We start from the raw sequence: 14,277 nt of genomic DNA on the forward strand, positions 1-14,277 counted from the left end.
TTCTCTCTCTTGTTTCTCACTTTTATTATTATCATTATTAATAGTATTATTGGTATTATTATTGGTATTATTACTACTACTACTACTACTACTACTACTACTACTACTATTATTAGTATTACTACTATTATTATTGTTGTTGTTGTTGTTACTATTGTTGTAGTATTATTGTTGCTTATAATTTATACAAGTAACCTCTCTGTGGTTCGACCCCGGTTTTGCCGGGTTATTTATTACTTCGACACTCCTGCACTTGGGAAAAGACATCAATCTTTTGGTCGTGTCAAGTTTTTGGCGCCGTTGCCGGGGAGGTAAATTCTTGTACAAATTATAGTATTAATTTTATTTTTCTTGTATCTAACTTTGTTTCTTTTGTTTTGTTTCTTTTTCTATTGTTTTTCTTTTCTTACCTTTATTATCTTCCTACACGTGCATGAGAGTGTGGTCACGTACATTAAGTTGTAGACTTTTTAGGGTATCCTCATCATTTTCAGAAAATATGGCTGAAGAAAATAACCAATCGTTTCATAATGAGAATATTCGGGTTAGAACACTTAGAGACCACATGAATCCCACAAGAACAATTGCACCCTCATGCATAGTTTTTCCTCCTAATGCATCTCATTTTAATTTTAAGACAGACATTATTCAACTTTTACCATCTTTTCATGGCTTAGATTTAGAAAATCCATACTTACATTTAAGGGAATTTGAGGAGGTTTGCAACACATATAATGACTCAAATTGTAGCATGAACACCATTAGATTGAAGCTTTTTCCTTTTTCATTAAAAGATAAAGCTAAAACATGGCTACAAAATTTGAGACCTGGATCCATTCGTGCTTGGGATGAAATGCAACAACAATTTTTAAAGAAGTTTTTTCCATCTCACAAAACAAACTCTTTCAAAAGACAAATCATTACTTTCTCTCAAAAACCAGGAGAAACATTTTATCAATGTTGGGATAGGTATCGAGACTTAATTAATACTTGCCCCCATCATGGTTTTGACACATGGAGATTAGTTTCACATTTTTATGAAGGGTTAACTCCTAGAGATAGGCAAATGGTTGAATTGATGTGCAATGGAACTTTTGAGGATAAAGACCCTAATAAAGCAATGGAAAACTTAGACTTGCTAGCTGAAAATGCACAAAATTAGGACACAATAGGTACTTATGAGGCACCAAGTAAAACCCAACCTCATACATCTAGTGGGGGTATGTACAACCTTAGGGAAGATCATGACCTCCAAGCCAAGTTTGCATCTTTAGCTAAAAAAGTCGAAGCGCTAGAATTGAAAAAGAGTGGTTAATTAAAATCTGTTCAAGACATTGCGTGTCAAATCTGTGAAACCAACGAATATTCAACCAATGACTGTCCAACCTTGCCTTCTTTTAAAGAATGTCTCCATGAACAAGCCCATGCATTAAACAGTTTTCAAAGGCCCAACCATAACCCATATTCGCAAACATATAACCCTGGTTAGAGAAATCATCCAAATTTCAGTTGGAAGAGTGAGAACAATAATGCTCAAACTTCACCGTTTCAAGCACATCATAAATTCCAAAATTCTCACGGATATGCACCTCCTTATGCTCCACCTCCTAGAAGAAATCTTGAGGAAACATTGCATGCATTTATGGAAAAGCAAGAGGCAATTAACACTCAACTTCCTCAAAACATGACAGATTTTAAAGATACTCTTGCAAAATTGACATCTGCTCTTAGTTTCCAAGAGAAAGGTAAGTTTCCATCTCAACCACAACAAAATCCCAAGGGGCAATACAATGCGAATGCAAGTAGTTCGGGAAGCCAACACATGGATCACGTAAAATCAGTCATCACTCTTCGTAGTGGTAAGGTTATTGAAAAACCCATTCTTGAACCTTGTGAGAATGATGATGAGTCAATCTCTTAGGGTAAGGAAGGGGTTGAATCTAATCATTGCAAAGAAAAGACTGATTCTCCGCCAGCACTTGCATTTCCTCATGCAATGACAAAACAAAGGAAAGTCAATCACAACTCTGAAATCTTTGAAACCTTCAAACAAGTAAGGATCAATATACCTTTGCTGGATGCTATTAAACAGGTTCCTTCGTATGCTAAATTTTTGAAAGATCTGTGCACTGTGAAGAGAAAACTGAATGTGAAAAAGAAAGCCTTTTTAGCCGAACAAGTAAGTGCCATTCTTTAGAACAATAATGCATTGAAATATAAAGACCCTGGTTGTCCTACAATTTCATGCTTTATTAGAGAACATAAAATTGAAAGAGCTTTACTTGATCTTGGAGCTAGTGTGAATTTACTTCCATATTCAGTTTTTCAAAGTCTCAATCTAGGTGAGTTAAAACCAACTTCTGTGACTCTTTTACTTGCCGATAGATCTGTAAAAGTGCCTAGAGGAATAGTTGAAGATGTGTTAGTACAAGTTGATAAATTCATTTATCCTGTGGATTTTATTGTTTTGGACACACAACCTGTTGAAGCATGTAATTCATTTCCTGTTATTTTAGGGCGTCCATTTCTTGTAACTTCTAATGCATTGATTAATTGTAGGAATGGACTGATGAAGCTATCTTTTGGAAACATGACATTGGAGATGAATATTTTCAACATTTGCAAGCAACCTGGAGATGATAATGATTTACAGGAAGTAGACTTTACTGAAAAATTAGTTCATGATCAATTTCAAACCACTTCCAATGAAATTGAGATTGATGAATCTGATGATTTGCAAATGGTCTATTTTCAGGAAGAATCAAAGGCAAGTAATTGGAGACCACAAATTGAGGAATTGCCGCCATGGTCAATTGAGCCAATACCTTCAAGTGTTCAACCACCAAAACCTGATTTAAAGCCGTTACCCCTCAATCTCAAATACTCATTTTTAGGAGAAAATGAAACTTTTCCGGTAATAATCTCTTCCAAACTTAATGCACAGCAAGAAGGTAAGTTATTACAAACTCTAAAAATGCACAAAAATGCATTAGGATGGACCATAGCTGACATAAAAGGAATCAGTCCTTTGATTTGCACTCACAGGATTTATTTGGAGGAAAATGCTAAACCCTCTAGAGAAATGCAACGAAGGCTTAATCCTAATATGAAAGAAGTAGTGAAAAATGAAGTCATTAAGCTTCTAGATAATGGAATCATTTATCCTATTTCTGACAGCAAATGGGTAAGTCCTACTCAAGTGGTACCTAAGAAGTCTAGAGTCACTGTGATAACAAATGAAAAAAATGAGTTAATTCCAACTAGGACTATTACTGGTTGGCGCATGTGCATTGATAATAGGAAACTTAATTCAATGACTAGAAAAGATCATTTTCCTTTACCTTTCATGGATCAAATTCTAGAAAGAGTTGCAGGTCATGAATTTTATTGTTTCCTAGATGGCTATTCAGGCTACAACCAAATTGAAATTGCATTGGAAGATCAAGAGAAAACTACTTTCACATGTCCATTTAGTACTTTTACATATCGAAGGATGTCTTTCGGATTATGTAATGCACCAGCCACGTTTCAAAGATGCATGGTTAGTATATTCAGTGATATGGTTGAACATTTTCTTGAGATTTTTATGGATGACTTTTCTGTTTTTGGTGATTCATTTGATGATTGTTTGACTAACTTAGAAAAGGTTTTGAGCAGGTGTGAAGAGAAGAATCTTGTACTGAATTGGGAAAAATGTCACTTTATGGTAACAGACGGCATTGTACTTGGTCACATTGTTTCATCAAAAGGAATTGAGGTTGACAAATCTAAAATCGAGTTAATTGCTAACTTGCCAACACCAAAATCTATTAAAGATGTTAGATCATTCTTAGGACATGCTGGTTTTTATAGAAGGTTCATCAAAGATTTTAGCGTAATATCTAAGCCCTTGAGTAACCTTCTAACAAAGGATAATATCTTTGAATGGACTGAACATTGTGAAGAAGCCTTAAACTTAAAAACCTGCTTACTTTTGCTCCAGTCATTCAACCTCCTAATTGGTCTTTACCTTTTGAAATAATGTGTGACGCTAGTGACTACGCCGTGGGTGCTGTCTTGGGACAAAGAAAAGATAAGAAACCTTATGTGATTTACTATGCAAGTAAAACTTTAAATAGTGCTCAAATGAATTACACAACCACTGAAAAAGAATTACTTGCAATAGTATTTGCATGTGAAAAGTTCAGGTCTTATCTTGTTGGCTCACCTGTTGTTGTTTTTAGTGATCATGCAGCGTTGAAATATCTTCTTTCTAAGAAAGATTTTAAGGCTAGATTGGTGCGGTGGATTTTGTTACTTCAAGAATTTGATATCACAATCAAAGACAAGAAAGGCACCGAAAATGTTGTCGCCGATCATTTGTCAAGATTGACAACAGATTCAAAATCTGACATCACACCAATCGATGACTACTTTCCTTATGAATCTTTATTTTCTGTCTCTACGATGCCTTGGTTTGCTAATATTGTTAATTTTCTTGTTTCAGGACAATTGCCAGCTCATTGGAGTACCCAAGACAAAAGAAAGTTCTTGAATGAAGTGAAGAACTTTTATTGGGATGACCCTTATTTATTCAAATATTGTCCTGATCAAATATTTCGAAGATGCATTCCTGACAATGAGGTAAGTAGTGTCATTAAATTTTGTCATTCTAAGGCATGTGGGGGCCATTTCTCATCAAGAAAGACAACTGCAAAAATCTTACAATGCGGATTTTACTGGCCCACCATGTTCAAGGACTCACATGCATTCTGCAAGATTTGTGAAAATTGTCAAAAGTTGGGATCTATTTCAAAACGTCACATGATGCCTTTAAATCCTATTCTTGTCATTGAGATCTTTGACTGTTGGGGTATAGATTTCATGGGTCCATTTCCTTCATCATTTGGTTTCGTGTACATATTAGTCGCAGTAGATTATGTTTCAAAATAGATAGAGGCAATTCCAAGTCGAAACAATGATCACAAAACAGTGATAAAATTCTTGAAAGAAAATATTTTGAGTCGATTTGGAATCCCTCGAGCCATGATAAGTGATGGTGGAACACATTTCTGCAACAAGCCATTTGAGTCTTTAATGAAGAAATATGGAATCACTCACAAAGTTGCCACCCCTTATCACCCTCAGACTAGTGGACAGGTAGAGCTTGCTAATAGGGAGATCGAACAAATCTTGGAGAAAACAGTGAACCCTAATAGGAAAGATTGGTCTTTAAGACTTAATGATGCACTTTGGGCTTATCGAACTGCTTATAAAACATCATTAGGTATGTCACCTTATAGGCTAGTCTATGGAAAACCTTGTCACTTGCCTGTGAAACTTGAACATAAAGCTTATTGGGCTATTAAAGCTTTCAATTCAAACCTTGATGATGCTAGTCAGCTGCGTAAGTTACAAATAAATGAGCTTGAGGGAATAAGAAATGATGCATATGAAAATTCAAGAATTCATAAAGCAAGAATCAAAGAGTTTCATGACAGGAAAATATTGAGAAAAACATTCAATGTTGGTCAAAAAGTCTTGCTTTATAATTCTCAACTCCATTTATTTCCTGGAAAACTAAGATCAAGATGGAGTGGTCCTTTCATTGTGAAACATGTGTATCCATATAGGGCTTGTGATATCATGAATCCAAAGAATGACAATGTTTTCAAGGTAAATGGACATCGTTTGAAAGTCTACTTTGATAATTTTTCAGTTGAAAATGACTCTATTGAATTGAGTGATCCTGTATATAAAGATTGATTAGTTTTCTCACATTGTTTTGTGTTTCATTTTGCTAGTTTCTCTCACCCCGGTCAAAAGGCGGATAACGGTACTCCGTGACTTAAGTCGGTTCTTTCAGTTTCCCATAATAACTGATATATGTATATATTTGTGCAATTCTTTGCTCTTTCTCCCTTCTTTGACTCTATTCTCCAATTCTCATTTGAAAATGGACACCACTCTTGAAAAATTGAAAAAGTATTTTCCCGCTCTGCCTTAGAATGCGATTACAAAAATTTACCGTGCTAGGTGTGCAAGATTGAAGTTGTTGATGAATCATGGAATTCCTGAAGATATTCGCTAGTTGATTGAAGCAAAGGTCCGATTATCAGGTGAGTCCTCCAATTCTTTCATTTCACACATGCCTGGAACAGGTAAAAGCACTTTTGCAAAGAAACATCGTGCAAAACGACTGAAAGTCTGTCACCGATGTGCTAGATGGACTTGTAATGCCACATGTCATTCTTTAGGAATGGTATCTATAAACCGTGAAGATAAAATACAATTCATTAAGGATGGCCTGAGTAAGGGGTCTTTAGATAATCTTTTGTTGACCCTTGAGACGCATCCTAGTGGAGATGTGCATCGTGCAATTCATGATTTATGGCCCCAATTTCATAAAGAACATGATAGACTTAGTCTTGGGAATCTGACTAAAAAAGACCTTGTTTGCCAGTTTTTAAGAAAACTGGATGGGAAGCCTATCCCCGACCCATAGAGGGCGTTTAAGCCGTTCTTGGATGTAAAACCAAGGGAAGATGTGAGCCACAATCACAACTACCTGTACATACACATGCTTTTTTTCAAATAAATAAATAAATAAATAAAGAGAGAATGAGAGTGTGAGACTCCAGCTGGCCTACATATAGGTGATATGATTGCATTTTCAATTCCGCATCTATAAAATCTTCTCTTCCTTCCCCTCATTTCTACTCAACCCTTACATTAGACAGATATAGAAGCGTGTAGAAATGGCAGGTTCCTCAAGTTATCACATAAAAAATATTTGTGTTTTCGGTGGATCCAGTCCTAGGAAGGAAATAATTTTTTTAGAAGCAGCAAATCATCTTGGTCAGGTAATAGCTGAGAAAAAGATTCATTTAGTGTATGGGGGAGGCAACCTTGGGTTAATGAGGGGTGTGGCAATAACTGTATTTTTAGGAGGTAGTCAAGTTTTGGGGGTCGTCCCCGAAGCTTTAACAAAAGGGGACATCATTGGAAGAACAATTGGAGAGGAACTACAGGTCTCCACAATGTTTGATCGAATGAATACAATGTTTAACCATGCTGATGCCTTCATTGCCTTACCAGGTGGTCTGGGCACATTGGAAGAGATCTTTCATATTTTCTCTTGGGCCCAACTTCACATTCACCATAAACCTATAGGTTTGCTCAATGTTAATGGTTTTTATGATAATTTGTTGTCTATTCTTGATCAAGCTGTGGAGCATGAATTTCTAACATCTTCGGCATGACAAATCATAATCTCTGCTACTACTGCTGAAGAATTTATTGACCAACTACAATCTTTCATCCCTGTAATTGATCCCTCCATGAGTCGTATAAATTGGTCAACTACAGAAAGCCGTAAAAAGCTTAGATTGGATTTGAGCCTTTGTTTGTGAATCCTTGTGTCTTTTGGTTTTATTTCTAGCATAGTATTTTGTTCTGTTATTTCTTATATTTGTTTAAGTGTGTTTCAGGTTTGTTAGTGTTTGTTGTTTCAGGTATTGTCTTCTATACTCTATCTTTCTACCTTAGGACATTGAGGACAATGTCTCGTTTTGGTTGGGGGGAGAGGGTAGTAGTATTTCAAAAAAAAACTAACCAACTAACTGTTTTTATTTTAAAAAAAAACCATTTGGCAAAACTGTTATTACTAGGATGGCAGAGTAAGGGGGATTTTTATTGACTCTTTGAGACGCATCTTAGTAAACATTTTCTGATGGTTATTTGCAATATTCATAACAAGGCCTATTAGAATACTTCTTGAAATATTCAGGTTACAAACTCTCGCATTGTTATCACTTCATTCTGCTCATATACTCATTTAACAAGTATTCTTAAACCTTCATTTTCACACACACACTTTAACATATGATTTTGGGTTGCGTATTGGATTATTACATTATTTATGTTCTTTTGTTAAAGGTAACAACTAAGGGATAGGGATAGTATATAATTTTCAAAAAAAAAAGAGAGAGAAAAAATAAAATAAAAAAATGATGATAATAAAAACGTAGATAAGTTTGATTTCGTAGCCTCCCTAACATAAGCAATTAAGCCCGAAGGGGTGTTTTAACACCTAATACCCTAAAGTCAACTGACTTGGGAGCTATTGGCCCAAAGCTTGTTACATGGGTTAAGGAGAAAAGCTTAAGGGAATCAAACATTGCACTATCTACGTATCAGTATCTGCAACCCGAGTTACTAAGCTCGTAGGGGTGTCTCAACACCTAATGCCCTAAGACCAACTGGTCTGGGAGTCATTAGCCGAAAGCTCGTTACATGGGTAAAAGATGCATTGTGTTTTAAGTTATATGTATAGATATTAAAAAAAAGTAAAATAAAATAAAATAATCCCAACCCAAGGAAGTTAACCTTAAACATTAGAACAAAATATTGTTTTCTTCCAATAAAAGCCCCATCATCTATGTTTCATACATTGAGCACATAACAAGGAAGGTTTATTAATATTTTGTTTAATAGGTATTGAGCAGATATAAAAATTTAATGAGTTTATTTATAATAACTTATCTAATTATATAAGATACCTTTAATTTATGGTAAATGTTCATCTTAAATGCAGGCCTATCACATAAATGAAAGAATTGATTGATGACTTGAAGCACTGAAATTGAAAGGACAAAGAGATGGCCAAACTTAGAAAAGAGATGCTGGTGCAGTCCAAACTGGAACATTGTTCGGTAATTGGGTCATATCTGGAGTTGCAGATCTTGAATTTAGGTCCATTTTATATGGATGGAAATATAAGACATAGGCCTACAACTTTCATGTGGAGCCCAAGATTTAAAAAGGCTGTTTTCAAGTCCAAATTGTAGAAACAACAAAGAAGTACGAATATGTCCTGCAGCCCAGACACTGTTCAGTGTTTAGCCCATATCTCAAGTTCTAGAAGTCCAAATGATCTCAAATTTTTACCCTGGAAAGATGAGACAATTTCCTAGAACTTTCATGATTTAAGTTGGTTCAAATTATGACGTCATCAAGGACGTTTTTGGCAGACAAGAAGATAAGAATTGTCACCAAGTCAAGATGTGGCCACCCACTCATCAATTAGTCAACAAATCAATAGTTCTGAATTTTGGCCTATAAAATGAGGCATTTGCCATGTATTTAGGCATCTTGGTGTTCAGATCAAGATCATGCTCTTGCTCTCTCTTTTGTAATACTTAAGTTTTATATTAATCTCTTGTTTATGCCTTTCATTTCCTTTCCTTTACTTAGTTAACTTCTTTCTCATTTATGTTCTTATTTTGTTTATTTATGTTTCTTTCTTTCATTATGTCTAGCTAAGTTAATTATGTCAAGGTGAAAAGGGTACACTAATGGTGTAACAATAAGTATAATATAAACTTAACATGGACCTTAATGTTGGATACTAACATGCTTTTTATTTGTTATCTTGTTCATTTTTAATACTTTGCTTGTTAAATGGTTAATCTAGATTTATGTTGTATAACACTTGGTACAACAAATACTTGGCACTTTCATAGCCCATACTATATGGTATAACCGACACCTAAGCTATGAAAGGAACTTGATTTGTTGTTAACATAAGTTATAATCATGAATGCCTGAAAACATTTACAAGTATTAGCATTATTCGAATAAGATAAATAATGTAATCATGTTAACAATTTATAATCTGATTGGAACCTGGTTTCCAATTGAATAATAAGAGTTTATACTATACTTGTTTGAAATACCATTAGTGGATCTTCTAACCTTGACATTTGTTGTTATCATTGTTTAATCCTTACATTAATCTTTCATCTCAAATTTCTCATCAATATCTTCTTCTTCATCATCTTTATTATTATCATTATTAATAGTATTATTGGTATTATTATTATTACTACTACTACTATTACTACTACTATTATTAGTACTACTACTATTATTGTTGTTGTTGTTGTTGTTGTTGTTGTTGTTACTATTGTTGTAGTATTATTGTTGCTTATAATTTATACAAGTAACCTCCTTGTGGTTCGACCCGGTCTTGCCGGGTTATTTATTACTTCAACACTCCTGCACTTGGAAAAAGACATCAATCTTTTGGTCATGTCAAATCCCAACTAGGTGAAGAGGAGGTTTTGTCGCGCCAAACTGGAATAACAGATGAATAGCGCCATAACTTTTGATCCGACCGTTGGATCGCTCTCAAATATTTACTGTAGTTTCCGGAGGCCCGTTTCCTTGTACTTCATATGGAATCCCTACTACTTGAACAAGAGGTCTTGTGGTGCTAGACCAGAATAACAGCTGAAAATGGCTATAACTTTAGATCCGGCCGTTGGATCGCGCTCAAATATTTACAGTAGTTTTCGAAGGCCCGTTTCCTTGTGCTACGTATGGAATCCCTACTAGGTGAAGAGGAGGTCTTGTCACGCCAGACCGGAATAACAGCTGAATAGAGCCATAACTTTTGATCCGACCGTTGGATCGCGCTCAAATTTTTACAGTAGCTTTCGGAGGACCGTTTCCTTGTACTACCTATGGAATCCCTACTAAATGAAAAGGAGGTCTTGTGGCGCCAGACCGGAATAAAAGCTGAAAATGGCTATAAGTTTTGATCCGGCCATTGGATTGCGCTCAAATATTTACAGTAGTTTTCGGAGGCACGTTTCCTTGTACTACCTATGGAATCCCAACTAGGTGAAGAGGAGGTCTTGTCGCGTCAGACCGGAATAACAGCTGAATAGCGCCATAACTTTTGATCCGACCGTTGGATTGCTCTCAAATATTTACAGTAGTTTCCGGAAGCCCGTTTCCTTGAAGAGAAGGTCTTGTGGTGCGAGAACGGAATAAAAAGGGCCATAAAAAGGGCCATAACTTTTGATCCGACCATTGGATGGCACTCAAATATTTACAGTAGTTTCCGGAGGCCCGTTTCCTTGTACTTCCTCTGGAATCCCTACTACTTGAAGAGGAGGTCTTGTGGTGCTAGACCGGAATAACAGCTGAAAATGGCTAAAAGTTTTGATCTGACCGTTGGATCATGCTCAAGTATTTACAGTAGGTTGCGGATGCCTGTTTCCTTGTACGTATGGAATCCCTACTAGGTGAAGAGGAGGTCTTGTCGTGCCAGACAGGAATAACAGCTAAATAGAGCCATAACTTTTGATCCGACCGTTGGATCACGCTCAAATATTTACAGTAGTTTCCGGAGTACCATTTCCTTGTACTACCTATGGAATCCCTACTAGTTGAAAAGGAGGTCTTGTGGCGCTAGACTAGAATAAAAGCTAAAAATAGTTATAACTTTTGATCCGGCCGTTGGATCATACTCAAATATTTACTGTAGTTTCCGGAGGTCCGTTTCCTTGTACTACGTATGGAATCGCTACTAGTTGAAGTGGCGGTCCTGTCGCGCTAGACCGGAATAACAGCTGAATAACGCCATAACTTTTGATCCGACCGTTGGATCACGCTCAAATATTTACAGTAGTTTTTGGAGGCCCGTTTCCTTGTACTACCTATGGAATCCCTACTTCTTAAAGAGGAGATGTTGTGGTGCTATACCGGAATAAAAGGTGAAAATGGTTATAACTTTTAATCCAACCGTTGGATCACTCCTAAATATTTACAGTAGTTTCTGGAGGCCCGTTTCCTTATACTACCGATGGAAACCTTCCTCGTTGAAAAGGATGTCTTGCGCTGGACACCGGAATAACAGCTGAAAAGGGCCATAACTTTTGATCCGACTGTTTGATGGTGCTCAAATATTTATAGTAGTTTCCGGAGCCCGTTTCCTTGTACTACCTTTGGAATCACTACTACTTGAAGAAGAGGTCTTGTGGCGCTAACAGCAGAAAACAGCTATAACTTTTGATCCGGCCATTGGATGACGCTCAAATATTTACAGTAGTTTCCGCAGCCCGTTTCCTTGTACTACCTATGGAATCACTACTACTTGAAGAGGAGGTCTTGTGGCACTAGACCAGAATAACAGCTGAAAATGGCTATAACTTTTGATCCGGCCGTTGGATTAGCCTCAAATATTTACAGTTGTTTCCGGAGGCCCGTTTCCTTGTACTACGTATGGAATCCCTACTAGGTGCAGAGGAGGTCTTGTGGCGCCAGACTGGAATAACAGCTGAAAATGGCTATAACTTTTGATCTGGTCGTTGAATCGTGCTCAAATATTTACAGTAGTTTACGGAGGCCCGTTTCGATGTACTACGTATGGAATCCCTACTAGGTGAAGAGGTGGTCCTGTCGAGCCAGACCGGAATAACAGCTGAATAGCGCCATAACTTTTAATCTGACCGTTGGATCGAGCTCAAATATTTACAGTAGTTTTGCGGAGGACCGTTTCCTTGTACTACCTATGGAATCCCTACTAGTTGAAAAGGAGGTCTTTTGGCGCCAGACCGGAATAAAAGCTGAAAAGGGCCATAACTTTTGATCCACCCGTTGGATCGCTCTCAAATATTTACAATAGTTTCCAGAGGCCTATTTCCTTCTACTACGTATGCAATCACTACTAGGTGAGAGGAGGTCTTGTCGAGTCAGACTGAAATAAAAGCTGAAAATGGTTATAACTTTTGATTCGACCGTTGAATCGTGCTTAAATATTTACAGTAGTTTCCGGAGGCCTGTTTCCTTGTACTACGTATTGAATGCCTACTTGGTGAAGAAGAGGTCCTGTCGAGCCAGACTGGAATAATAGCCGAATAGCGCCATAAATTTTGATCTGACTGTTGGATCGTGCTCAAATATTTATAGTAGTTTTACGGAGGGCCGTTTCCTTGTACTACCTATGGAATCCCTACTAGTTGAAAAGGAGGTCTTGTGGCGCCAGACCAAAATAACACCTGAAAATGGCTATAACTTTTGATCCGGCCGTTGGATCGCGCTCAAATATTTACAGTATTTTCTGGAGGCCTGTTTTCTTGTACTACCTATGGATTCCCTACTAAGCGAAGAGGAGGTCTTGTCGAGTCAGACCGTAATAAAAGCTGAAAAGGGCTATAACTTTTAATCCGACCATTGGATCGCTCTCAAATATTTACAATAGTTTTCGAAGGCCCGTTTCCTTGTACTACGTATGCAATCCCTACTAGGTGAAGAGGAGGTCTTGTCGAGTCAGACCATAATAAAAGCTGAAAATCGCTATAACTTTTGATCCGGCCGTTGGATCGTGTTAAAATATTTACAGTAGTTTCTGGAGGCCTATTTCTTTGTACTACCGATGGAAACCCTACTAGGTGAAGAGGAGATCTTGTCGCGCCAGACCGGAATAACAACTGAATAGCGCCATAACTTTTGATCCGATCGTTGGATCGCTCTCAAATATTTACAATTGTTTCCGAAGGCCCGTTTCCTTGTACTACGTATGCAATCCTTACCAGGTGAAGAGGAGGTCTTGTCGAGTCAGACCAGAATAAAAGCTGAAAATCACTATAACTTTTGATTCGGCCGTTGGATCGTGCTCAAATATTTACAGTAGTTTCCGGAGGCCCGTTTCCTTTTACTACGTATGGAATCCCTACTAGGTGAAGAGGAGGTCTTGTCGCGTCAGACCGCAATAGCAGCTGAATAGCGCCATAACTTTTGATTCGAGAGTTGGATCACTCTCAAATATTTTCAGTAGTCTCTGGAGGCCCGTTTCCTTGTACGACATATGGAATCCCTACTAGTTGAATAGGAGGTCTTGTGGCACAAGACCGGAATAACAGCTGAAAATGGCTATAACTTTTGATCCGGCCGTTGGATCACGCTCAAATATTTACAATAATTTCCGAAGGACGGTTTCCTTGTACTACCTATGAAATGCCGACTACTTAAAGAGGAGGTCTTGTGGCGCTAGACCAGAATAAAAGCTCAAAAGGGCTATAATTTTTAATCCGACCGTTGGATCCCTCCCAAATATTTACAATAGTTTCTGGAGGCCCGTTTCCTTGTACTACCTTTGGAAACCCTCCTCGTTGAACAGGAGGTCATGCGTGCGAGACCGGAATAACAGCTGAAAAGGGCCATAACTTTTGATCTGACAATTTGATGGCGCTCAAATATTTACAGTAGTTTCAGGAGGCCCGTTTCCTTCTACTACGTATGGAATCCCTACTAGGTGAAGAGGAGGTCTTGTCGCGTTAGACCAGAATAACAGCTGAATAGCGCCATAACTTTTGATTCGATAGTTGGATCACTCTCAAATATTTACAGTAGTCTCTGGAGGCCCGTTTCCTTGTACGACCTATGGAATCCCTACTAGTTGAATAGGAGGTCTTGTGGCACGAGACCGGAATAACAGCTGAAAATGGC

At 37.4% G+C, this 14,277-nt stretch overlaps 1 pseudogene; it reads right to left on the bottom strand.

Annotated features, from left to right (window-relative positions):
- Nucleotides 1-897: 897 nt before the first annotated feature.
- On the bottom strand, nt 898-1,008 carry LOC133677736 (small nucleolar RNA R71; annotated as a pseudogene).
- Nucleotides 1,009-14,277: the final 13,269 nt, after the last annotated feature.

Source organism: Populus nigra, chromosome 17 (genome assembly GCF_951802175.1).
Source record: "Populus nigra chromosome 17, ddPopNigr1.1, whole genome shotgun sequence".
Classification (NCBI taxonomy): domain Eukaryota; kingdom Viridiplantae; phylum Streptophyta; class Magnoliopsida; order Malpighiales; family Salicaceae; genus Populus; species Populus nigra.